The sequence below is a fragment of the Cupressus sempervirens genome, chromosome 9 (assembly GCF_028749045.1).
Source record: "Cupressus sempervirens isolate cs-2001-9-10 chromosome 9, ASM2874904v1, whole genome shotgun sequence".
NCBI classification, from domain to species: domain Eukaryota; kingdom Viridiplantae; phylum Streptophyta; class Pinopsida; order Cupressales; family Cupressaceae; genus Cupressus; species Cupressus sempervirens.
In genome coordinates, this window is record NC_143126.1 from 668,916,373 (window position 1) to 668,943,837 (window position 27,465).

Here is a 27,465-nt window from a genome sequence, read left to right on the forward strand (position 1 = left end):
AAATATCAAAGGATCAAAATCAACATCAACATATAAATATTAAAGGATCAGCATCAGCATCAACATATAAATATTAAAGGATCAACATCAGCATCAACATATAAATATAACAGGACTGGCATCAACATTACCTTCAAATTGAAATCCTGAAAGCAATATCTGAATATCATCAACACAAAAATAATCATTAATAATAATAAACCATTCTATAAACAATAATAATAAACTTTTGTAATGAGAAACTAGAGTTATATAGATCAGTAGTTCAATACCAAAGATGACGATGTCTTTCAGCTTGAAAGAAAAAAACTGACAGTTAAAATGTTTGTTTCTAATATCTAATATAAAACCATTACAATCCTCCAAATTTATATCAAATATAATCTTCGCTTGCTAAGTCATCCATCTGTAAGAACCAAATAGCTCTTTTTGGTTCTTGCATAAAAGCATCAAATGCAACAGTCATAGTGTCCCGATTGATTCCAGGGATGGCTTTCAAGGTAGCAAATAAATCTACTGCCTCTTTCTTAGTATCCTCTTTATCAAATTTGATGGTGTGTGACCTATTGATTCCCTCTTGTACTTTACAAATGTTTTCAGATATTGCGTCCAAAGAAGTGGCCATGCTTGCCTTCTTCCTCTTTGCCCTCCTTGTCATTGGCATGGAAGGATTGTTTCTAGTGGATGTAGTGGACTGATTTGGCTGAAGGTAATCTTCATCATCAACAACATTCAGAGGCATATTTAAATCCTCATCATCACCCAAATCAATAGCCTCATCCAAGAGGTTACCATCTTCAACATCTTGAGTCGTTGCAGCTACATTTCCTTCCACCATGTCATTTCCCACAATGACTGCTAGATCATTAAAATAGGTGAATGGATGCCTCCTATACACTCTTGCAATCCTAAATTCATTTCTCTACACATTGGTAAAATTAAATAATTAGATATTTTTTCTAATTAGAACAAGACATGACTTTGAAGAGGACATTACCTTCAAAAGTTCATCCCAGACACTATCATCAGCATCCATGCACTATTTTGTCTCATTCCAAGCAAAACCACTAGTATTTTGTAGCTCTTTCATTACTCTATACACCGACATCCATGTTTTCAACTTATTTTTAAAGTTATCTCTTCCAAGATTCAACTTTAAATCTTCATTAAATCTCCTCTCTATTGTTGTCCACGCTTCTTTTCTGAACCCTCCTTCACCTTTCCTTCCTAGAGAAACTTGCTCAAGGAGCAAGTAAAGAAATTTCCTCTCCATCTCTCTCGTCCATACCACTTTTGGACTTCTAGAAGAACTACCAACAAGGGTAGAAATGGGGGTAGAAACAGGGGTGGCAATGGGGGTAGAAATAGGGGTGGTAGTGGGGGGCATACGAACATCCTCATGTATGCTCGTCAATATATTAGTGAAAGACATTTTCACCTTTGAGAAAGGCAGCTGTTATATCGCTGCAAAACTTGCAATAAGTTACGAGTTGTTAGTAATAATGAGTTGTTAGAGTGTGTGGAGAACCATTGATATAATACATAGACGAACCATGAAAAATGTAATTCACAATTCATAAATCATAGTTTTAAATAAAAATTAATGCATAAATTTAATCATAAATTAAAGCATAACAATAATTGTGATTCGCAATTCATAGATCACAGTTTTAAATCACTCAATCAGCTATTTGAAATCATAACAACAATTTTGATTTGCAACTCATAAATCACAGTTTTAAATCACTCACTCAACAGTTTAGTGCATAACAATAATTCTGATTTGTAACTCATAAATCACAATTTTAAATCACTCAATCAACAATCTAGTGCATAACAATAATTCTGATTTGTATTTCATAAATCACAAATTTAAATCACTCAATCAACAATATGAAAGAGTAACAATAATTCTGATTCATAATTCAAGTATTGTTGCTGTTCAAAAGTGAGGAAAAAAGTGTAAATGCTAGTAAAAATCATAGCTAATGTCGAGATCTATAGTCCTCCCACATCCTTTGTGCTATTTCATCTCGAAAATTTCCCCAATCATCTCTATCTTGTTGACTCATCCCATAACTTTCAAGAATTGGCATGCTTATCCCATCACGATCATCATCCTCTTCAATTTCTATATCATGTGGAACACCATCCTCTATTGTAATGAAATTTTTTAGTATGCAACATGCTAACACGATCTTTGTTTGACTCGCAATACTGTAGGATGTCGCATGCCTCAAGATAGGAAAACGTTGCTTCAAAATACCAAATGTGCGCTCAATCACATTCCTAAGAGAGGAGTGTCGGTGGTTAAATAGCTCGTGAGCACTATTGATTGGGTTTGCTCTGCAAAACTCTTTGAGGTGGTATCGTGTACACCGATAAGGCCCAAGAAATCTAGGAACATTTGGATAGCTGGCATCAACTAAATAGAATTTTCCTATAAAAAGGAAAAAGGATATTATATATTGGAAATAGCATAAAAACTATGGTTGACAATAATGAATATATAATCATTAAAATAATGATTTAAATATACCTGGGGGGACTAGTAGTGGATCTACTCTTGTTAGAGCCAAAGCAAGAATATGGCTATCTATAGCTGAGCCTTCCCAACCAGTAAGAACATACTGAAACTTGTAGTCAAATGAACAGACACCCATTACATTTTGTTATAGGTGGCCTTTTCTATCACGATATTTTGCTTGGTTGTCGACATCAATGGTAACTGGTTTATGGGTTCCATCAATTGCTCCAATACAGTCCTAGTGTAAGAAATATTATTGTCAAATATGTAGCAATAGACTCAAGCAACAAAATACATGACAATATGAGATTTACCTTGAAGTATGGATCAAAACGGTCCTTCCCAATAATTTTTGGAGGAGTGTTTGGAGAAGGGGGCAAAAAGTAACTAGTATGGAGTGATATAATAGCCTTCAAGACCTTATGGAAGTGGTGACTCACTGTCTCTCTTGAGTGACCAAAGTTATGGCCAATCTTATGATTCCTTAGATTGTGGCCAAGAGTATGTAGGAACATAACTAGTTGTTCTTCCAATTTCATGTTTATCGTATCTTTAATGCTCCCTTTCCCCTTAAAATATTGGCAAGTTTGAAGAATGCTCCTCTAGACATTCATATTTGGTCATGGCAATCTGTCTCATTGGAATAGATAATACGTTTATAAAAATGACAAGCAACCCTTCTTCTCTTTCGCCTTTGTCTTTTAGCATCTTCTGATGATGTTACTATGAATACCGCTTGGGTTGCAAGCAAAATGGAATATATACGCAAGAGTGTGATCTTCCTAACAATGCTTCCATAAACTTGTACTTTAGTAGTAGGATCCATTGAATTCCCTATAACATTTTAATGGAGTTATTATGATCCATATACCTTTCTTATACAATGTAGTAAAAAAGAGTTTATCCACATAAACTGACTAAAAGTAGTTAAAAAGAGTTTCTCAAAATAAATGTTGAATAATTGATGATTCCAACATTGCCAATGAAATTTGTTACCATGAATAGGATTTTGGTATTTTCTTTTACTAAATGGACTCTACTATGTTCTTGACTTGAAATCTACTCTTATAAGTTAATAACTATGAATACTATGTTCTTGACTTGAAGTTTGCTTTTATAACCCAATAAGATCTATGGATGAAATCTAAAAATGTCAAAAAATTTGAGATCTGCACTCAGAAGTTTTGAAAGAGATTTATACTACTTTGATAACAGGAGAAGGATATCTTTCCTTCTAAGAAAAAAATCTCAAAATGAGTTTCCTTTTACTAAAAAAATAATCTTTTATATTAATGTAGTTAAATGATCTTATATTCACCTTTTTGGGTAAGATTGGGTAATATTCTGTGAGTTTATTAGTATCAACATTTTGGATCATATTCAATGATCTCTTAGGATGAGAGAGCTAAGAATGTCTATAAATAAATGATCTTATTCTCGAAAATGACATAAAATCTACTATAAAAATGTCCCACTTTGTGTACAGGTTGATATGGAAGTTGAATTTACCTTACATAATAAGGTTGAAGACCATGTCTATGAAATAGTGGAGGACAGATGTTTTCACCAATGCCCAAAAGTTGTGCAACAGGGGAACAAATATTGAAGGGACTCCACAGGGAATTGGGTTAATGGTCTTGGCATCAGATGATCTAAGTGAAAGAAGTGTCATTTCTTTCAGATTTTTCAAACATAACTCAGACAACTAGGTAAGGAAAGTGGTATTATGTGTTGACCAAAGCAAGTTATGACTTCATTGGTATAAATAGATGCGATGAAAATAATGTTATACATATTTAAAGGAGCCTGAACACCATTGTGCGATGAAAGTCACACTAGTAATTATTTTTTAGCTGTGATAGATAAATCATTATGTAATTGCGATAAGTAATACTATGAGTATACAATCTCCTCTGCATTCAAACTCTATAATATTGCCAAAAACAAAAAATGTGACTGTAGAACAGAACTATAATGCTGTTAGAAAATAGGGAAGAGAAAACTTTATTGTTGTGAGAAAATAGATTTAACAGTGCATGGAAGATGAGATAAGGTATATGTGTCAAATTAGGCGAGAAGGATCATCAGGAGCAATATTACTGCTGCCTTGGCTGAAGTGCATTTTCAGACATCTGCACAAAGAACTGCTAGTGTATTGATTTTTTAGAAGATGTACATTGTATCACCCATTCAGATGAATAAGGGACAATTATACAAGTTCCTATTGGGCTCACAAAACTAATTCTAAAACAAAAAATCAATCTGGTACCAATAACTAATACTGAAGCTGATTATCTATTGACTGTACAATTATAACAGTCTAAATTAATATGAAACATGATGTACAATTTTAAAACTCATCGTTTTAATATGTCTAGGCATTATTAACATAATATTAAAACCTTTTTCAATGAATATTAAAACCCTATTCAATGAATTTTACCAAAGACTACTCCATATATATACATGGTCAATTAAATGTTAGCAATCGAAATAATGAAAAAATGGGTCCTCTACCAAATGCAGTTTTCTAAATGTTAGTTGAATGTGTTTGTAAATACACATCCCTTTGGTGTCGACAAATTTATATGTGAGTTATTAAAGTGATGATGATGTTTCTATGCTATTTTGAGCAAAAAAAACCAGCAGGCAATAATTGTGTACTGTAAACCCTAAACCCTAGACCGGCTCGCTTAAGAAAAAATGAACTGGTATAGATTAAAATGGAAAAATTAAACCTGTCAAACTTGACCCTCAGTCTACGACAGATTTTGCCTTGATAAAAGACCTCCAAGCCATTTAAATTGAGGCAATGATGAACATGATTTCTCTAAAGTGTATTAAAAAAAAATTGTTTACAGGGAGGCGATTGGTAGCTACCAAAAAGGAATGGCATGGTCATCGGGTTTCACATCAGTTTTAACAAAGGACGTGGAATGAAGTTAGAAAGAGCATTGCAAGCACTTGAGAAGGTGAGAGACTTGGGATATTCAGATTTATAATATGAAACAATATGTACAATTTTAAAACTAGAATCCTAGCTGCGGGCTCAAAAAACTATTATCTATACATTGGGAAGATAGCACAATGCTGATTATTTTCTTATAAAAAATCATATTTTTCACAATCATATTTTTCTACCAGGAAAAATCAAAGACTTGTTTCCACTACCCACATACATTTTGTAGGAAAATCAAAATTGACTTGCGGGCTAGGGTTTCGTCCCTTAGAAAAAATGGTAGAAAAAATAAAACAAATACCTGTTATACGAAGACGATGGCAATGGGCAACAACAATGTTGCAATGAAAAGCTTCAATATTGCATTCCAAAGGTTGCAGACGACGAACGTTGGGGAAACCTTGTGGCGCAGATGCGTTGGGGAAAAATCTCAGGCGGACTCGACGAAAAGGCAAAAACTTGTTTTAAGTCATCAGCAACATGAGCGACGAACCCAACGACTTTATTAAATTTGGAATAGGCAACGTTGGAATAGGAATAGTTATTCCTATTCCACCTATTTTTGTGGAGTAGGATAAGCCTATTTTGCTGGGAAAAATAGAATACCAAACCCAGTTCTTAAAACCCATTCGGTGCAACCAAACACGACATACAATTTTTTTGGCATTTACTAATCCGTATTCTACTCGTATTCCGCTTGCCAAATGGGGCCTAAGTTTCTTTCTAAAAAAGGACTTCTTCCATCTTGTTTTCTTTATTGTACAGCTCGCTTTGGATGTAGGCTTGGGAAGGTTTATAGGCATGGGGTAGATTGTATTTCAGGTTAAGTGATGTACGAGGGAATAGTAGGATAGGTTAGTAGCTTTTGAGATTTGGAATTTTGTAAAAGTGAAGTTTTAAATATAGTTTTTTTTGTTTTGTTTAAAATTGAAGTTAGAATAAAGTTTTAATTAGTATTAGTATTAATAAAGTAATATTAGTTTTGGTTTAGTTTAAGTATATAGGATTGTAACTTTAAAATTGTATGTTTAATTAGTAGTTAGTTGTTACTTTAGTTTTATAAAGTAATTTAGTTTTAGTTTTAAATATTAATTAGTCCTCAGTATGTTAGTGTTTTATTATTTTCATTAGAATTTTTTTTTTAAATACTTATAGGTTTAAATAAAATTGTAATTAGTATAAACTTTAAATAAAAATTAATTATGGATGTAATGTTGTATTAATTAGAAGTTTTTTTTTTTCAAATGTTTCGAAATAATTAGATCTGTAATCATTTAAATTATTACTCAAACAATTTAAATATACTATTCATTAATATCCTAAAATGAAATAAAACAAATGTAAAAATCATTCTAATAACGAATATAAAAATTTAACGATGTTTTTCTACTCATCAATTTTAAACCTCATTGGAAAGTCAAGTTTTTAATAGGTGAACCTGTGTGTCTTGTTGTGTACCTATGCTTACCTTATGAAAACAAACTTATCAAACTTAGTAGTGTGATAACCATTAAAAAAAAAGGGATTTCATGTGTTTTTTGCCCTTGGATTTTGGGCATGACATTTTTCATATCAGAGCCTATGTTTCAACACTAGGAATCTAAAACCATTATGCTTCTGAAACTTAAACTAAACTTTAAATTGTGTAGGATGCCTCATGTTACTTGAAGCAACTGATGAGGAAGAGGTCGTAGGGCAAGAGGTGGTAGAGCAGAATAGGAGGATGTACCACCACCTCCACCACCACCACCACCACCTCCACCTCCACCACTACCACCGAACCCAAATTAGGATATTTTGGATGCCTTTTAGACATTGATTGGTGTAATCTAGTAGAGGATACTACCTATAGTGCAGCCAAGGTAGCATATTTCTGAAAGGGAAGCAGAGAGACCTAGAGGAGGTGGGGTCAAAGGTAGAGAGGAGTAGGAGTCCCTCACCGAGGCAAGTAGAGGGGCAGGGCGAGCATAAGGGTGAGTTGATACATCAAAAAGGACCACCACTTGATAGACCTCCTAGACATATAGGAGATGATATTAGAGAGTTGATACGACTTAGGCCACCATTCTTTACCGATTTCATAGAGAGGATAGTAGCAGAGGCTTGGTTACAGAGTCTACAATGGTGCTTTGGATTATGTTGGAAGTAATATGAAGGCACATCTAGCAGTCCATTAGTTGAGAGGTGATGCCTTCAATTGGTGGCATCAAGAGGAGACTATAGGAGGAGTGAGGATGGATACCCAAACATGGGAGTCATTCTTGGAGAGATTCTGGGAGGGGTACTTGTCAGAGCACTTCAGATAGAAGCAAATAAAGGAATTTCATTCTCTATATCAAAGGGGTCTCATAGTAGCTTTATATGAGAGCGGGTTTCTTGAAATCCTTCCTTATGTTGAATACATGAAGGATGAGAAAGTGTGAGTGCATCGCTTCATTATGGGACTGAATTTCTCAATCCAAGGTCTAATTCATTTGGCCTTCCCTACCACCTTTAGACAGTTAGTTGAGATAGCACTAGTTGTTAGACAAGAGTCATGAGATTAGTCTTAGAACTGAAACTCTACCCAGTAGAAACCCCCTTTGAAAGGGAATTAGAACTATATGGCAATGTCCTCTAAGGGCCAAAAGTCTCAGTAGAAGAAACCATAGCAATAGTAGCAGAAACCTTCACAAGGTTATCAGGGCTCCAAGCCCAAGCAGTGGCAATCACAGGGTCCCAAATAGGATCAAAAGGTATATGCCCCACATTCATAGTTAGTGAAGACTCAGTAATCTCTTAGGGGTGGATATAGTGGATCTAGTAGGTTAGGAGGCCCATAGCAGTCTGGATCACAAGGTGCATGATCTTATACTACCATGCTACACTTGTGGTGGCCTGGGTCATATAGCTAGAGAGTGTCTATAGGGATAGTCATCCGGTGGCCAGAGAGGAGCTTTTTCAGAGCTAATAGTTGGAGAAATGGGTAGATCTCATAGAATTTTTGTAGTGGTTGACAACCTCCAGGCTGAGCATCAAGCCATGGTTATTGAGGCTACAAGTATTATATAGGGTTGTATGGTTGTAGTTTTATTTGATTTTAGAGCTGCTGACTCTTTGTAATCTCCATATGTAGTGGAGCATTGTGGGATAGTGGCAGTTAGATAGGATGTTAGTTGCGAAGTAGAATTAGCCTCAGGAGCTAGAGTGTTAGTTAGTTCCATGGTGCATGATTGCCAGATGTAGATTGGAGACATTTCTATGATGTTTGATCTATGCATTACCCTTCTAGGTCCTTATGATGTAGTCCTTGGCATGGATTGGCTTTATGCCCACAATGCCAAGATGGATTTTTGATAGAAGAAAGTGGAATGTGGGGATGAAGATGGGTTCTCTATAGTGATCTTTGGAGTAAAGACACCTGTATCCCTTTTTATGATTTCTACTATGCAGCTTAGATGGTGCATGTGAAAGGGATGTCAGTTGTTCGCTATCACCATTAGTGATAGAGAGGAAGATTTAGAGGGAGAGCCATCCCTTAATGATTTTCCAATCCTACAGGAGTTTTCAAATGTGTTTCCTTTAGAGCTCCCTAGTATGCCTCCACCTAGAATAGTGGATTTTCATATTGATCTTATGCTAAGAGTCGAGCCAGTATTGAGAGCATGGTATAGGATGATTACTCGTGAGTTCAGTGAACTAAAGACTTAGTTGGAGGAAATCTTGAAGAAGGGGCATATTTGATCTAGTGTCTCACCTTGGGGTGCACCAGTGATCTTCATAAAGAAGAAGGATGGATCACCTAGGTTGTGTATTGATTATTGAGAATTGAACAAAGTGACCATCAAGAACTAATATCCTCTTCTCAGAATTGATGATCTCTTCGATCAGTTATAAGGTGCCCAAGTATTTTCAAAGATTGATTTGAAGTCAGGTTATCATTAGTTGAGAATTGTGGATAGTGATATCCCCAATATTGCTTTTCATACTAGGTATGGTCACTATGAGTTTACCGTGGTACCATTTGGCCTCATGAATGCTCCAGCTATATTCATGAGTCTCATGAATGGAGTATTTTGTACATTTTTGGATAAGTTTGTGGTTATTTTCCTGGATGAAATTTTGATATATTCTCATGATGAGAAGGAGCATGAAGAGCACCTGAGATAGGTATTGCAAATGTTGAGATAGAATCAATTGTTTGGCAATTATCGAAGTGTGCATTCAATAGAGCTGAGATAAATTATTTGGGTCATGTCATTTTAGGTGATGGTGTCTCAGTAGATCCATCAAAGATTCAGGCCATCATGGATTAGCTAGCACCCACCAGTGTCACTAAAGTGAGGAGCTTTATGGGACTAGCAAGATATTATTGATGCGTCATTGCATGATTCTCTAGATTAGCACACCCAATCACATCTCTTTGAAAGAAGGGGAAGAAATATGAGTGGAAAGAGAAGTGTGATAGAGCTTTTCAAGAGCTCAAGAGAGCCCTCATGAGTGCACCAATTCTTTCAGTGCTAGATCCTTCTATGAATTTTGTGGTGTGCACAGATGCATCTTTAGATGGTACAGGGGCAGTCCTTATGTAGGCTGCATGACCTATTTCCTTTAAGTCTAGAAAGTTGAAGACTCATGAACTCAATTACCCTACTCATGACCTAGAGCTTGTGACAGTGGTTCATGCTTTAGTGAGGTGGTGAAACTTCCTTCTAAGTCATAGATTTGAACTTCATTCTGACCACCAGAGCTTGCAATATATATTTATGCAGCCAAACCTTAATGCTAGGCAAAGAAGGTGGATGGAGTTCCTCTATGAGTATGATTTTTATGTTCATTACATCAAGGGAAAGGAGAATTTTGTTGTAGATGTCTTAAGTAGAAGGTGCCATTAGCTTTCATCTGTGACTACTTGCACTGACTTGAGCGAGCGGATCCTACAACACTTGCTAGTAGATGAGCTTTATGCAGAAGTTAGTTAGATAGTGCATTCTAAAAGAACCTTAGAAATGAGGTATTTAGAGTATTCTTTGGAGTCCGATGGACTTTTTTGTCATAGAGGACATATGTATGTACCTTCCATTGGGGGTTTGCATGAGCTCATTGTACTTGAGGCTCATACAACACCTTATGCAGCACACCCTGTTGTTAAGAAGTTACATGCAAATCTAAGGCAATTATATCACTGGCTAGGCATGAGAGTGAAAATTGCTAGCATAGTTGTGAGATGCCTCAAGTGTCAAAGGGTGAAGGTAGATCACTGGCATCCTGATGGGCTTCTTCAACCTCATGAGATTGTAGAGTATAAGTGGGATGCTATATCTATGGATTTTATTGTTGGTCTCTGCATGTCATCTTGCCACCATGATGTCATTTTGGTAATAGTTGACATGTTGACCAAGGGTGCCCATTTCTCACCCATGCCTACTACATACACAGCAGGAGACATAGATTAGGTGTTCTTGTGGAAAATTTTCAGACTTCATGGCATCCCCTATAAGATCATCTTTGATAGAGACTCATTCTTCAGTTTATCCTTTTGGAGACAGTTACTGGTAGCTTTGGGCACTAGGCTCAATTTCAGTATAGTGTACCATCCTCAGACTGACAGTTAGACCAAGTGAGTGAATCAAGTTTTGGAGGACATGTTACATATGTATGTGATGGACCATCAAGTCAAATGGGAGGAATACCTACATCTTGTTGAGTTTGTCTATAACAATGGGCACCATTCCTCCATAGATATGCTACCTTATGAGGCCTTATATGGAAGACCATGCAGAACACCCTTGAGTTGAGATAGGATCAAGGATCAAGTATCTATTGGCCCTTAGTTAGTCAAAGAGATGAAGTACTAGGTGACCTTGATTAGATGGCACCTGAGAGAGGCACAAGATAGGTAGAAGAAGCATGCTAATGCGAAGAGGGTAGATCGAGAGTATCAGGTTGGAGATAGAGTTTTCTTGAGGGTGTGACTACACAAGAGTCTGATTCAATTCAGAAAGGGCTCTAAGTTGGCACCTCCATTCGTTGGACCGTTCAAGATCCTAGAGAGGATTAGACTAGTTGCATGCCATTTAGCTTTGCCACCTAGAGAGGATTAGACTAGTTGCATAGCATTTAGCTTTGCCACCTAGCCTGTCACACATTAATGATGTGTTTACTTAGAGGATACATTTATGATGGGTCTCATATTATAGATTGAGATGCTTTGTAGGTGGAGTCAGATGGGTAGCTAGCACTGGAGCCTATCCATATTATTCCTCGATGGATCCTAGCTCTTCAAGGCTAAGAGTTGGATCAGGTTAGGGTCTAGTGCGATTGTTATGATGAGGTCACAGCTCCATGGGAGGATGAAACACATTTTTGATCTCAGTAACCTTATCTTTTTTATGAACTCTAGGAGGAAGTTCATGCCTACTAGGGGAGGATGTGAGGCCTCACCCTGACCCATCATAGCATAGTTGATACATTATCATTTTGATACTCATGACACGATATGTCGACACAATATCAAATACACTAAACATATTATTTTATTTTTTGTTGTGTGATGTTTACTTTCAAATATTTTATTTCATCATTTAATGTTTTATGAACATGTATTTTGATGAAGTGAATACAGAATTAACACTTTATTTATGCAACTTTAATGATTGAGAATATGAGTGGAACAAAATAAACAATTGATTATTTGAAAGATGGATGTTTGATTTATGTGATTTCCTTGATATATTATATACATATATGCATGTGATTTTCTTGAGCTATTGATGTATGCAATGAGTTTGCAGGATATTTAGCCAAGAAATCTAAACGAAGAAACGAAACTGAACCCCAGGTATTGTTTGCAAAAACCAAGGTTAAATCTGATGAAGGATGCAAACCTTGCTATTTGTATTTTATTCATATTGTGCATTGAATGAATGTATTATTTTCTAATCAATAAATGTTAATGTTTTGTAACAGTGCTTTTGTAGTGTCACTTGACACTCATGAATTGTATATGCATTCCAGCATGATAGTTAGGGTTAACCGAACAACCCAAAGATCTAAGTTGGACTAAGTTAGTGACCTCTTTGCTAACTAGGTTTTAATCAAGATTAATTACCCCTAATCTACATTAGTGTTTAATCTACATTTTGAAGGTTGTTAGATTTTCCTAAAAATTTCTAGCATTTGTTAGGTCTCAAATTAATATGTAATGCCTAAAATCATGAAATCCTGATACCCAAGGGGTATGGGTATGGGTTGGGGCGTTTTCCACCTCCCTAACTCCTTTTCTTGACTTTTATGGTCACTCAAAAACCCTATTTTTGCTTTATTGCGAAAATTGATAATTTTCATCATGAGTTGGATGACTTTAACTCCACCTTGAGGTTAGCATTAGTTCTAGTTGAGTTTAGAAACCTCTAGAAGTTTTGGGCAAGGGGCAGAGTTATTACATGTATTTTCAGGTGGTTGAGTTTAGGATCTTATTTAGAAGCAATTTTGAGAGGGTTTTGAGTGTTCACCCAACCTCTAGTTTTAGAGGGGATTTTAGAATTGAAGGAGAAGGAGAGGAAAGCAAGCTCTTCTCAAACTTGTTCATTACCATAACCTAAAATTTGAAGGTAGGAATACTTCACCTCATTTTGTTCATGTTGTGCTTCATGTTTCAATTTTATTAATTATGTATGTTTTGTATCTGTGTTGAGTATGTTGGGAGGGTTTGAAATAGGGTTTCTTAAAATGTCTTTCCTTTTTTTTTCACTAGTACATTTGAGGTCATTTTTTGACCATTATTGGTTGAAATTTTGACCCAATTTTTGACCAAATCTCGACCAAGTTCGACCAACCCATTGGTCGATAATTTTCTGATCAAAATTTTGACCAATGCATTGGTCGAAACCTTTGAAATATGTTGGCACAAGTTTTGCCAAGCATTGGTCAAAATTTTGACCAATTCTTGGTCAAAAATTGCGAAGCATTGGTCAAAATTTTGACCAATGATTGGTCAAAAATAGCCAAGCATTGGTCAAAATTTTGACCAATTCTTGGTAGAAAATTGCTAAGCATTGGTTGAAATTTTGATCAATGATTCATCAAAAATAGCCAAGCATTAGTCAAAATTTCAACCAATGCTTGGTAGAAAATTGCCAAGCATTGGTCAAAATTTCTACCAATGCTTGGTCAAATTTTTTTTAAGGCCTACACTTGTTGAGGTCCACTTCAACAATGGCCCTTCTTATGAAATTGTTGTCAAAAACCTTTCTAATGAGATAATGTGTTATGAGCTCTTCATTAGTACGATGGAACGTGAATCCAGGAAGTAGTTGTGCATCACCCATATCATGACTGTAACTAAAGTTAAGAGCCTCTATTATTGAATTCTCTTCCCTATTTCCCATAGCAAAGGAAATGAATAAGGGTAATAGGGAAGATAGCTCAATAATAGAGGCTCTTAACTTTAGTTACAATCATGATATGGGTGATGCACAACTACCTCTTAGATTCATGTTCCATCCCACTAATGAAGAGCTCATAACGCATTATCTCATTAGAAAGGTTTTAGACAACAATTTCACAAGAAGGGCCCTTCCTATAGTGGACCTCAACAAGTGTGAGCCTCAAGGAGGGTTCGATTCCCTCCTTTATTATTCATTATACATATAATCACACACAACCATTTGATCTTGAATGATGATGTGTACTCAATGCTGAGTCTCTGTGCTGAATGCTCCAAAACCCTCCATTTCATGCCTTCAACTATACACAATGTCTTTCTAGTTTCTTTCTACTTGCATGCCCATTTCATTTCATATGATCATCTAAAAATTGGGTCACTCTAAGCTCTCAACTGTTTCCTCTTGATTGATCATATCATAATTGTTGAATGAGAGCTTTGGGATAAGCTATAGGAATCCATCAAAGCATAAAGGATTTTTTCAGACAGTGTAGATGAAGTAGTAGCATTTGCCTTGGGAGACATGCTTGCAAAATGGAAGCATAGATAAGTCATGTGAACTATTTGACAAGATGCCTAAACGTAAAGTGGTCATCAAAAGCCATGGTTGCTGGATATGCACAAAATAGATATATTGAGAGAATATATTTGTTTAAGTTGCAACTACCCTAGTAGACATGCATGCAAAATGTGGAATCATAGGTAAGGCATTTGAACTATTTTATTGATTGCTTCCATGAAATTTCATCTAATGGCAAGCCAATATTGCCGGATATGCATATTGATTTGTTGAATATATCCAGATGATGTAGTGATATTCTTGTTACTACAACCAATGCCACATATGTATAAAACTGGGATTCCAACTCTTGTTGAGGTTGTAAATTATGTTGAACATAGTCTCAAGCCATAATAGTTTTCTATCTGCCAAAATTAGAAAGAGAATCATACAAACTTGTGTGAGCTCTTTGTATTTTCTTTGATATGATATTTTAGGAAAAGGATGAGAAACAAAACTCTAAATAAGTAGGCAAGCTCTCCATGTGCTCTACACCCCATAGGTAAATCTACTCTAATAAAAGAGACAATAAAAAACTAGTTCACTTTACATTTGTAACATTGGGCAGGCTCTTAGCAACATACTCACATTGAACCTTTGACGTAAAGGAGAAATAGACAAGCTCATAACCCTTAGGAAGGCTTTCTTAGATAAGAAGTTTCTGAGCAAACACAAATTCTCAATAATAATGATGTTGCAATTTTCTTGTTTAAATCCAAACAAATTTATATTATCTTGGGTAGAGGAGACTACTGTTGTTTGTGGTTAAGGATCCTTTAGGTCAGTAGAATCACATGCAAACTAGATGTGACATTGCAGTAAGCAAACTGTAATAAGAGCTAGGAGCTTGCCTAGTGATTAGGGCTTAAGACTAGACACTGCATGAAGCATTTGTAGGCATTTGAGTCTAAAGTGTCACCGGCACAAAATCAAACTAAAAATGAAACTTGGCAAATAAAACTAAATAAAAATAGTCCTCTTGAGTAAATATCAACATTGTATGAACAATACCATTACATTGCACTATACATGGTACAAATATATTGTTGACTGAGTCCGATGACATAATGCCAATTCCTAGTTATGTCAATATGCCTACTTATCCAAGTATATCATTTTCTTACGGATAAAGGACAATCTACTGAAAAAAGAAAAGACCACTTTTTACAAATTCACACAGGTATAAACCCATTCATCTCTAAAGGTAATTCTCTTACTACCGTTTCACCCCCATTAAATTTGTTGTAAGTTCCCAAGTGACGATAGTTGTAGCATTAGCAGGGAAAGCTCTCACCAATGTAGGCCCCAAGACAGCATAAAATCCTCTAAAACTGAGTTCTCTATAAATCTGCCAAACATAGAATTGGGAAATAGTTTTATGTTCATTAATATGAGCACTTATTGCTTTTAAATTCATCTATTGGTTATCTCAGACTACTTAGTAGAATAGATCCTAGATAAAAAGACAGAAGCTAAGTCCTGTGGTATTTGAATATTTAAATTTTAATCTTTTAATTAAAACATTCTATATGCCCACTATAAAATAAACATGCAAACAATTGGTGTTAGTATTGTGAATGATAAATTTTTTATCCAAAACACAAGAAAAGATGCAAATAAATGAATTAACCCAATTCAATAATCCAACCATCAATCCTAAAAGATATCCTAATTGCTATCATAAGAATCCAATAGCTTTGTAAAAGCCTAGTCAAAATCTTTTTGAAAAATTAATTTTAAAACATTTTTTCTAGAGTGGAGTCCATGTAAAAATGAAATTTTATGTCCTCCCATCCTGATTGTGTGTATAGGATTTCTGCTAGCATTAATATTTGGAGCTGTTTGAATATGGGTTTTTGCAACATCAAGAGTCAAAACAGCTAACCAAAACTTCAAAGCAAATTACAAGTTTTGTTGCACACATTTGATCTGCAAAAACTAAGTTTAAATACTTAAATTGAAATTCCAACATTAAGGTTACATACCTCAATTCCTGCAAGCCCACCAGAGACAACTCCAACTCCTGCTTCTATAAAAACTTTAGAAGAATAGTTGACAAATTGAGAAGACTAGGAATTCATTTGGGCATTCACCTTATCATGTGTGCTAATAAGTGAAAGCATATGATAATGATTCAATTCATAAGTACTGAAGAAAACTGTGTTTCAAATAGACTCCCTAAAACAGTAGTTAGGCCACCATGAAACAAATATTGTACCTAGAAAATTATGCACCAATGAAACAATCAAATAGTATCTTGTATAATGAAGGATACCACGTGAAGCATTTATATTGCATGTCTACAACTACATACCAAATAGTAACAACAATTTAACACCTTACCCTTTCATTTCTAAGAGTTTGCAGTCCACAGTCCAAAGGCCCAGCATATATCTACTGATGCTTGTTCAGTTGCCTGTTGTCATTCTCTTGAACTTGCAATCTACACTGCAAAACAAAAAATAGTCAATGGTATGGATTCTAGAGTTCAATTTATATGCATACATTAGATACAAAGTCTAGTTCTTGTTACCTTTATCAACTCTACTGGGGACAGTACAAAACTTATTAATGCTCCACCAAAAGTCATAGAAGGAACAACAATCTGAAGTTTGGGCTTGCCACTACTAGGATCTTCTCCCTTTCCAAAGAACCGCCATGCCAAATATGATCGCATTAGGACCATAGACATAAAATACACACTACAAAGTGGAAAAAGTACATCAAATAGTCGCCAATATGCCTATGAAGATAAATTAATATGCCTACTTATCTAGGTATATCATTTTCTTACAGATAAAGGACAATCTATTGAAAAAAGAAAAGACCACTTTTTACAAATTCACACAGGTATAAGCCCATTCATTGTGGGAATATAGAAAGAAAATCTAAAGTACTAGTGATGCAAACAAAAGTATCTAGCATCCAATCAGGCAATTCACCTTGAGTATCCGTCCAAGTTCTCAATGCACTCCATAACAAGTTGTTGGTGTGCTAAAACTTTTCTACTCTTCATAATTCTTACAATTGATGCATCAATTGCATAATGTATATCTTTATTTACATCCTCAATCACCTTTTTGTCCTCATCCACTGGTTAAGCATTGGCCCTACATCAGAGATTTTGGTGCTTGATCAGAAGATTGAGAAGCGTGAAGACAAGAACAATGAGACCGCAAGGTTCTCAAAGTTAAGCACTCGCCACTTGCTGAATAAAGGAAGCACCTTGCGGTCTAGCAACCCATGTGAAGTACCCAATTAAAAGGAACCTACTAGAGAGTTGGTCAGCACATTCTTTTTCATTGTTGAGATATTTTAGAAACCCAGAACTCCAAATAGCAAAAGCAAACAAACAAATTCAAGACCATTTAAGCTTTACCCAATAGTAATATCCTAGGAGTCCAAGAACAACATTTGACTACAAGGGTGGTCACAAGAAGTGTGGGGCAGCATCCCTTCAGACCATATAAATTCTTCTACAGTTCATGTTTTGAATGCCATAAAAACCTAGAATTAACATTAGAATCCATGGTTTGAATAATGTAAAGTCTTAGAATCAATACAAAATCCATGGTTTGATTGCTATAAAAACTTAGGACCAATACTAAATTTCATGCTTTGAATGCAATAAAGACACAGAGTAGTCATATAATGTTTTTTAACTCAACAAATTAAATGTGTTGCAGTAATTACCAGTTGTGATGTAGCAAGATGTGCATGAACCTACAAGTTCATCATACCAATGGCAATCATCTCTTTATTGCCATCAATATTGTAGTTCTTGAACAGTGCAAAAGTTCAGCCAACTGCTATTCCTTCTTGCATGGGACTCATTTAAATCAGCCAGAGGTAATAAATTACCAACCAATGAACATAATTCAAGGGATTAGCTCTTATAGTGAGCGTGATGATACCAATTATTAGTCCTACCTTCACAAGGGTCTTTAAATATTTGGCCTCGAAAACAAAGAATTCAGTGGTCAATGGGTTCAAACCACTTTTTAAGTGACCAACCTATTTCAAGCCACCCACAAAAACATTAGTAAAAGAAACATGCATTTCAGGACCAAAAAATCATGTTTAGAACAACAATTAGACATAATATCAAACAAATTGTTCCATACCCATTGTGTTTCAAACTCGCTAAATTAATAGTATCTTTTGGGTTGTGATACTGAACATGTACAGATCATAATAATAAGTGATTTGATAAGTGATTCATTCTACCATACTTAAACGTGAGTGAATTGAACACATTGTGTAGAAACAAATACAAGATAGTATAGAATAGTTGGTGATAGAAACTCATACAATCTCAACCCCATGTTTATCAGCATGTGTAGCGAACACCAGCACGCTACTAAGAATTATAGATGTCAGAGGAGTAGCTGCTGATATCCAGAAGAGCTTAGGATTTTTCTTACTCTGTCAGATCAACCCACAAGAATGAAAAATAGATCAACACCATATCAGACATCAGTCATTCCGTGTTGTTTCTTCTTGTCGTTATGAAGGCTAGGTATTATATGGATAGAAAAATGAAAGAGAATCACAAAGTTATGTTATAATACTAAAAATTGGACAAGTGATGAGTAGAAAAGAGAGAAAGCATATTCCAAGCACTATGGTCTCCCACCTCCACTGCACATCGATACAATTACAAGAAGAAAATAACAATATGTTGGCAATATACTTTATTCAAGAACGAATTCTTTACTCCAGATGTATTTAAAACACGAGGTTGCTGATTCATTACATATAAACATACCTTGTGAATTTGTCCCCATACTGATCTCATGGCAGACACTATGTTTCTGTAGTAAAATGTTGAAGACCAAGAATGCCTTTTAGCTGTTGGAGAGAAACAACAGTGGCTGCTCCAGCCATGAAACCCACAGATAATTTCATGTGATAGAAAGTCTATAATGAATCCCAACCTATAGTAGAATCATAAATGATGTGACACATACTATTAGTGACCAAAACGAGCTTTTTGGCTCCACTGAAAAAGATTCTAGTGTTGTCCATGAACTTTAAATAGTTATATAAATCAATATGACTTTCTCATGCCATCCCAAATAAGAAGAATTACATAACTAAAAATAGAAATATGGGACTTGTTAAAACCATTGAATACACAAGTTTTTAGTGCAAGCCTCCCACTCAATTATGTACAGTCACATGTATCTTCTCTATAAAAGAAGAATCCTATGAAGGACAGAAATTGAGAGGCTTGCATAGTGACATTATTGCATTATAAGACATGTAAATCATCAACCTAAAAATGCCCATGCTTGCTTGAAAAATCCTAGCAAAGAATGTTGTAGTTAGGGCCAAGTGCAAAGCCAGTTGAGGATTTTGTGTTGGGGAGACCTCCTTGGCAATCAATGATCCTATAAGAAGTGACACAATCACCAATGATCTATAAGATGGTTTATAGCCTCTTCCAAATCACCTGAGAAACTCTGAGATTAGAACAAATGCAAAAGGCAATCTATGTGATACCCTTCCAGAAATAATATATGACAGCCACTCTATGGATTCTATTAGCAAAGAGTTTATACCATTTGACATTGCCTCCATTGCTTTGCCCTTGGCTGCTTGGGTAGAATCTCATTGCTCTTCAATTACTTCAACATAGGGATTTCCCATCTGTCAGTAACTACATATGTTAATTAAGGAGTTGATGTTAACAGCATTAATCATGTAGAAGCTCTAAAAGCAATACTAACTCAGACTAAAAATGTACTATGACATACATATTTTAGTTTTACCATGATTGGCAATGGACCATGATTTTGGAGAAATTGTGGGCAATCCATCGAACCATGGTTCCAGAATTCTGACCCCTACTTTGTGTTCTCCCTTTCAACTCGTAAAAAAAAACTACCCAACATGTTGCTCTGCTTATAAGAAAAATCAGCTTGAAAATTATAAGAAACGAGCCTAGTAGATTCATGTCTATATATACATCATGTGTTGTGCAATCATTTGTCTTAACATGACCTTCTAGAGAGACCACACTGCGATTAAATAAGAGAGAAGGACCCTGTTTTTACACCATGATGTCCTACTAGTGTTGACCAGTTTTTAGGGTCTCTATGGTTTCCAGTTTTGCAAGTGTTCCTCTATTCTTGGACAGCTCAAATTATATTTTTAATGGGTTTTGTCAATGGTTGCCATGTTTCCTTGTTGAACTCTCATGTACATGCAAAGTGCTATCCAGTACTATTGCTACAAATCTAGGAACTGTTGCTGGTGATGAGAAAATCACATTCAAAATGTTGTTGAACTGCAAGAGATAATCCAGTTAGAAAAAAAATTTAGTTCCAAAATGTCATAGTTCAACTCAATGTCATCAAAATAAATGTGATATCAACTTTCTCTAGCTCCTCGAAAAGAGGAATAGAAATCCTACAAAATAAATGTATTAATTACTAGTGTCTTCTGTGAACCGTTATGTCTTCTCTAGAGAGTAAATCAGTCTTGTCTTAGTTAAATATGAAGATGATTGTTTGCTTGTCTGGGCTGTAACAAGGAAGTTGTAGTGGCTTCTCTCCAATGATGGTCAGGAATCTTATTGAGATGCATCATCTTTGCTAAAAGAGAATTTTGTAAAGTTGAAAATGTTTTTTTGTGTTTTACTTTTTGGTACCACTTTAGTCATTAGACATGGCAAGTGTTTAGAGAATACAAAAAAACATTAGTGTCAACCCTACAAATTCATTGGATGCTTAATTTCAATTGAAGCATACCTTCATTTTATAAGCTTCTGCCCTGGGAAGTGTAGGATCATCCACTACATATTTATTTACCCCCCAGTAAATTCCAGAAATGGCAAGCCCCAGAACCACCACAATGCTCATCATTCCCTTCAAGGAGACTGCCCAACCATCCACACCAACTCCCAGGTTCTCCTGAAGATTCAAAAAGTACTTCAGAGTTTACCCTGAGAAAATCAGAGCTATGTTGGCTCGCAGGCCGAAAAGAGGGTAAAACTGCTTTGCCTCATCCACGGTTGTAATCTGTAATCAATTAAAATAAAACAAATGATCTTTAGACCTTAACATTTCAGTTATACTCATTTTCATCCGATAAATTATGCAGAGTCGTTCTAGTCAAATCACAATTACCACAAGACACCACTATAGAAACAAGCAGTCTGCTAAAATCTTATTTACCTGCAATATTGACAAAGCCTTGGAAAAGGTCTCCTCGGCATCATCAGAGAATGGAATGTATATTGGTTTTATACCCCAATATAAAGCAAGCCTCTATTTTACTCTTTCTCTGTACCCACAGAACAATATGATCAACAAATTTAGTCAAAGAAATGCCTAACTTGCAAATCAAGAAATTGCATAGATTAAAGAGAGCAAGACAGATTAAAAAAATACAAACAATAAGCTTTCCATGCAAATCATTTGAAAAAATAACTTGATTACAAGATGATTAGCATAAAACTGTAGTGCAAGATAATGGCCAAGATGCATACTGATTTGTAAAGGCAAATATTGTGCTAGAAGGCCGATAATGGCTAAGTAAAGTAGCCATAAACCCAGTCCTAGTAAACATCACGATTGAGGTTCCAAGAGTGTTTGACATCATCGTTGCATGGAAAGCAAACATCTCACTCATATGTCTCTGGAAAATTGAAATTCCTTAAGCAGGTGAGCATCATTTCACTCTCAAATAAAAGATTGAGTTTCTCATTCAGAGGCTATACACATTTTTAAGAAAATAATGTCAATTATAAATGTCTTTTGCCAACCTTGAAAGCACGACCAAGGTTAGCAGGAGGTGCTTCTTTCAATGTAGTCGCTTCAGTGTGATGCAACAGTGTGCATGACATTCATAGCTTGACAGAAGTAGCATGGAGAAATGAAACTCATTCAAAATCTTCTTGAACTGTGCCTTCCAAAAAAAGAAATCCAAAACTTTAATTTTGTCAAAAGAAATACATACTTTCCATGTGTTGTTTCTCCTGAAAGCATGATAGCATCTGCACCTTCTCGTACAGCAATAGCAATGTCTAAAACCTCTACTCGAGTTGGCGTTGGGTGAATTGTCATACTTTCCAACATGTTTGTCCTTTATCATTCTGGCAGAGTTATTCCGTAACAGTGTTAAAGAGATTTATGTTACAACTATCCATAATTAGTGATCTCAAAATTAACAAGAAAAAATTAATATTTCAAAACTCACGGTGTGCAGTTTTTGTTTACTTTCATTTGTTCAACCTCTATGCAATTAGGATGGCTTTAAAAGTTTTAAAAATCAGTTATTTCTCTTATGATAGAAGATGGGGGGTGGGCATGCAGAGGAGGGATTTTTCCACATTTTTGAGTTGCCATTATGTTGCTCACTTTTTCCCTACTAGTATCCTGAGAAATTAAAAAATATCTTTATCATTTTCTATACTGAGAAATTACAAAGAAAGACATTTGCTAATCTGGACCAAATTATTGTTTATTAGAGCTTCAAATAACTCTTTAGCTAACCTCCACATCATGAATCAAACCACAAGGATCTAAAGAACTAGAAGAATTTATATATTATATAATATATTCTTCTTCCTTCATAAGAATGGTTACAAACACAAAGTTCAAGAAATGAATTTCATTGATATGTGTAACATTTTAACTGATGATAAAAAAACTCTATAAAATTACTTGGAGTAAAGGAACTTTCTCGATAGGAAGCTCTGCTCCAAGATCCCCTTGAGCTACCATAGCCTAAAGAAGAGGAAGGAAGAGACAACTGTTAGAATCCTAAACAACATACAAATACCATGAAAAAATCAATACATGCATAACTTGAATGAGTGTGGCTAAAAATGAAGGTGGCTATGACCATTCGCATGCAAGCAATGTGTAAATGCTTGTCATAAATAAACTAAACTAAGTGATGTTTTTGATAGCTCTGCTAAGACATGTATAACACGTGCAGGGAAAACATTGCCTTGTGCATAAGCACTTTCGTATTCTAACTTGTGCTTTAGCCGGACTACTATTGTTCTAGCTTTGTCCATTTGTTTAGGCAATGCTTTCTAGACTTTATCAAAATACAAAAGCACATTGATGATTGTACCATTTAATCCGTATTGTGCCCTTTTGTATCCTAGTTGTCAAATTTGTGCAAAAGCAATTCGAAGTGAGACTAATCTTTCTTCTAATGTGGTCAAGCCATAAATAGAATCGATTCATGTATTGTGTTGCATGTTGTATGGCGATGCAAAGATAGGGACTTTACCAAGTGTCACAGAATCTATACATTGCTTGCAAATAGCTTGGCCTAATGAAATCGATTTCGTGTTAGTTGAAATAGATATGAATGATAATTCATGTACTAATGCATCATCGACCTTGTATAGGTCCTTGTGGAAGCATACCATTTCATAGAGAGTGCATGATTGCATGGGTACATCATGAAGGCTACGTAGGTATAGCCTGATCGATTTGTGGATTTGTTAACTACATTGTTTGTGGTGCTTGCATGTGTAGCTTTAGCAAGGTAGTGAATACGCCTTGGCCTATGAAAGGTGGTTTTTATTTTCCCTTGTATAGGGGAGTGTTTTTTATTTCCAAATTTGTTGGGTGCAATAGGTTTATCTTGTGCTAGTTGCATTTTGTTTGTGTCCTTGTTGCGGATTGTTGTTTTTAACAAACGTAATGAATGATGGGCAATAGACTCTATTGAACGCACTTTTGGAATTTGTACTTTGGGCATGCTTGATACAACATTTTTGTAAGTACCTTGTTATGTAGAAGAATTGGTAACTACATCATTTAATGGCTTGTAATGACAATGGCCTGAATTATTGGGGAAACAAACTAAGTTAATACATCTCTTTGGTTCTTAGCAATTACAATATATATGAGGTTGTGGTTGTTGAGATGCTAACCCTACATAGATGGTTAGCTGGAATTTGTGGGATAACCATAGTAAACAACATTCAGATCCTTCAAGGCCACTTGTAGAATATGGAATCCCAATCTTAGATATCAGTACTTGTATTTGTTCAAGAGGACCATTCATTGTATGAGGGTGTTGCAATGATCTAAAGCATGATGTGGCAATGGTACCCTAAATTTTTATAGCATTAGCCAATGACTGCACTGTGAATAATCATAAAGCCATTGCGTCAAACTGATTGTCAGCTAGGAAGGCTATAGTAGCAAACATGCTCTCGCCACGTGGAGCACTGAATGTGCTAAGCCGAGAGAGGTTAATGTTGGTAAAAGTTTGACTAATAATGTTTGAAGTGTTCTCTATAGTGCAATGTATAATGGGGATTTCTAGTCGGGGGTTTTGTTGGGCATTATGTATACTTTTCCTTGAAATAATAGGCTCATAATGCCCTGCTGTCGGATTAGTGTCATGGAAAAGTATTGATAGTAGCGGATGAGGTGCATCTGTATTAAAATGTAGATATGGTTTCCTATGCATTAATGACTAGAGGCATATAGGGAGTTTCAACCATCGTCCTAGCCAATGAATGCAAAATGTGTCACCCAAAAGTCCTGTTTCACCAGCTAGATTTGTTCTTGCTACTGAAATTCACATCCTACGTAAGTAGGTGGTTGGATCATGTATGTCGTGCAAGTCATATAGTATTGATGGGTGTAGTTCATGTTGTAAGCATCGTGGAGCAATAGCACAACCATTGTGTAGGGATTCCAAGAAATAGCTTATGAGTCCATTGCGAAGCTCATCTGCTATATATTGCCCATGAAGCAAGACGTGTATTGTGTCAAACAAACAGTCACCAACAATGTAGTTGAATGAATTAATATGGAAGTAATGGTGGTTTTCTAGAGCTTGATCAATTGATAGTATATCTAGTTGGGAAGCTAATTTAGATGACTTATATGACTCTACTATGATAGGAGTTTGTAGGTTCTGTTTTGTTTGGCGTGATCTCTTTGATGACATATTAATTGTTAAGGCTGAGGAGGTCTTAGAAATATCAGATTTAAGCAAATAGAAGGTTGTTGCAGAGAAAGTGTTTGCAATTATAAAAGATGTTGTAATACTTATGTTGTCTATTGTATTTACAAATGAACTCAACTATGAATACCATGCATGTACAAAGCATGTATAGAAACATCCTTTTTGGAAAATTGCAAGGCTATGGCAATGGATGACTTACTTGAAATTTTGTAGATGGAAAGGTTGAATAAATATTGGTAGCATGAACAGTCTACAGAAAACAAAAACATGTAAGATCCTTCGTGATTTTTATCAAATAAAAAAATATAGAAAAAGTATCAAGAAAATAAGGCTGTCATGATTAAAAAGAATGTGAGCCAACCATCAACACACTAACTAAATTTCAGAGAAGTAATCAAACAAAATGGAAGCACCCAGATGTTATACCCTTCTAGTATTTATCCAAGGGTATGAAAATCTTCCATAATGTGTTTACATTTTACATACTCATAATTTGTATCTATTGGAACAAATTTACCAATGTTCAAAGCTCCAATTGTGAAGGTGGTCAGAGCCTCCTGTGTGTTGTGAATATGAGCCTATTTGAGATGGGGTAATAATAAAGGAGCACCTTCACCTATAATTTTCTCTCTCCCTTCTTAGCGGGGGAACATTGCCATGTATTTCATACCTTAGATGGCTTTTGGATTGCTATTTGAATATTTTGTGTGAATTGATGTGGTAGTGGACACCTAAATTCTTTATTTTGGTTAATATCATGTACAGATTCGTGGAAAGGTAATAATGTGGACAAGTAAAAACATTCTTTTGTAATCTATTCTTGGCTGATCTGCAAATGTTGGTGATATAATAGTTGATGAACCTTGTTGTTGTTGCTGCTGAAATGGCTATTATCGTTTCTCATCCAATGCACTGCTTTTAGTGCCTTAATATCAACAAACACGCATACTAAGGAACACTGGATACAAAATAGTGAAATATTTAATGATCAAAAACTTATTTGAAGTTCAAATTTTACACTAATATGTTTGAACAACAAATTTCCATATCAAGCTAGTGGTTTTCATGGTCAGATTTATATATAGCATGAAACTGAAAATTGGTGGAAAAAAAACAATGCACAGGATAAAGAAAAGAATTTTCTAAACATCCACAAGTGATAAATGGGGAAACAAAAATGCACGTAGTTACTAAAGAAAAGAAGTTGAGAAAAATAGTGAATAGGGAAAAGCATCAGCCAGAACATACAACCAAATGGATCTATTAAAAAATAGCACAAGCACCTGTTGACTCTAAATCATGCAGGGACAGTACCCAATTAAAACAAAACAATTTAGTGGAAACTATTTTACTATGTATAAAAATTAAAAGTGGATCGAGGCATTAGTTGTGCCTTTGATAAGAGTGATTGTATGAGCATCAAAATAATACTAGAAAAGTGCTTAAGAGGAAAGTAAGACTCAAGGCCAATTTGGAATAGTCTATAGGGGAATCCTTGCCAATGGCCAAACAATGTATAGGGGAATCCTTATGGATGGCCAAAGAGAATAGAGAGTGCTGCGAAGAACACTTTTTAGTTGAGCTATATATGGATGAAGACTATTGGTTCTCTAACTACAGTTGCATTGTGCATTTTTGTTGTTATTTTCTCTTTCCAGGTGCATCTCTTGACTCTATTTGTCCAAAAGATATCAAAGGTGATGAGAATGGTCTACCTTCTCCACCACTTGATGGGGGTTCCAACATTGATATGCACCTTTGATATTTTCACTACATCTCTTAATACAAATTATCAACTTCAGTAGCTATGTTTCTTACACATACATGAGGTCCTTGTACATTTAATATTTGATAAGACTTCATAGAATCATAAGAAAAGTAAAGAGAGTTATAAATTAGATTTTTTGTGGTGGCTCAGGGTGTGATCTCTCCAGAACCAGTTTGCCAAATTCAATTTGTCTTTTTTCTTATTAAATGTGTAGACTTCAAAAATATTAGCGAGGATTGTTATTGAATAAATAAATGTACTATTGTCTGGGAAG

The 27,465-nt window shown here is 35.3% G+C and overlaps 1 pseudogene; it reads right to left on the reverse strand.

Annotated features, from left to right (window-relative positions):
* Positions 1–373: 373 nt before the first annotated feature.
* Positions 374–27,465, reverse strand: part of LOC149540517 (pyruvate kinase isozyme G, chloroplastic-like) — a 90,969-nt pseudogene continuing 63,877 nt past the window's right edge.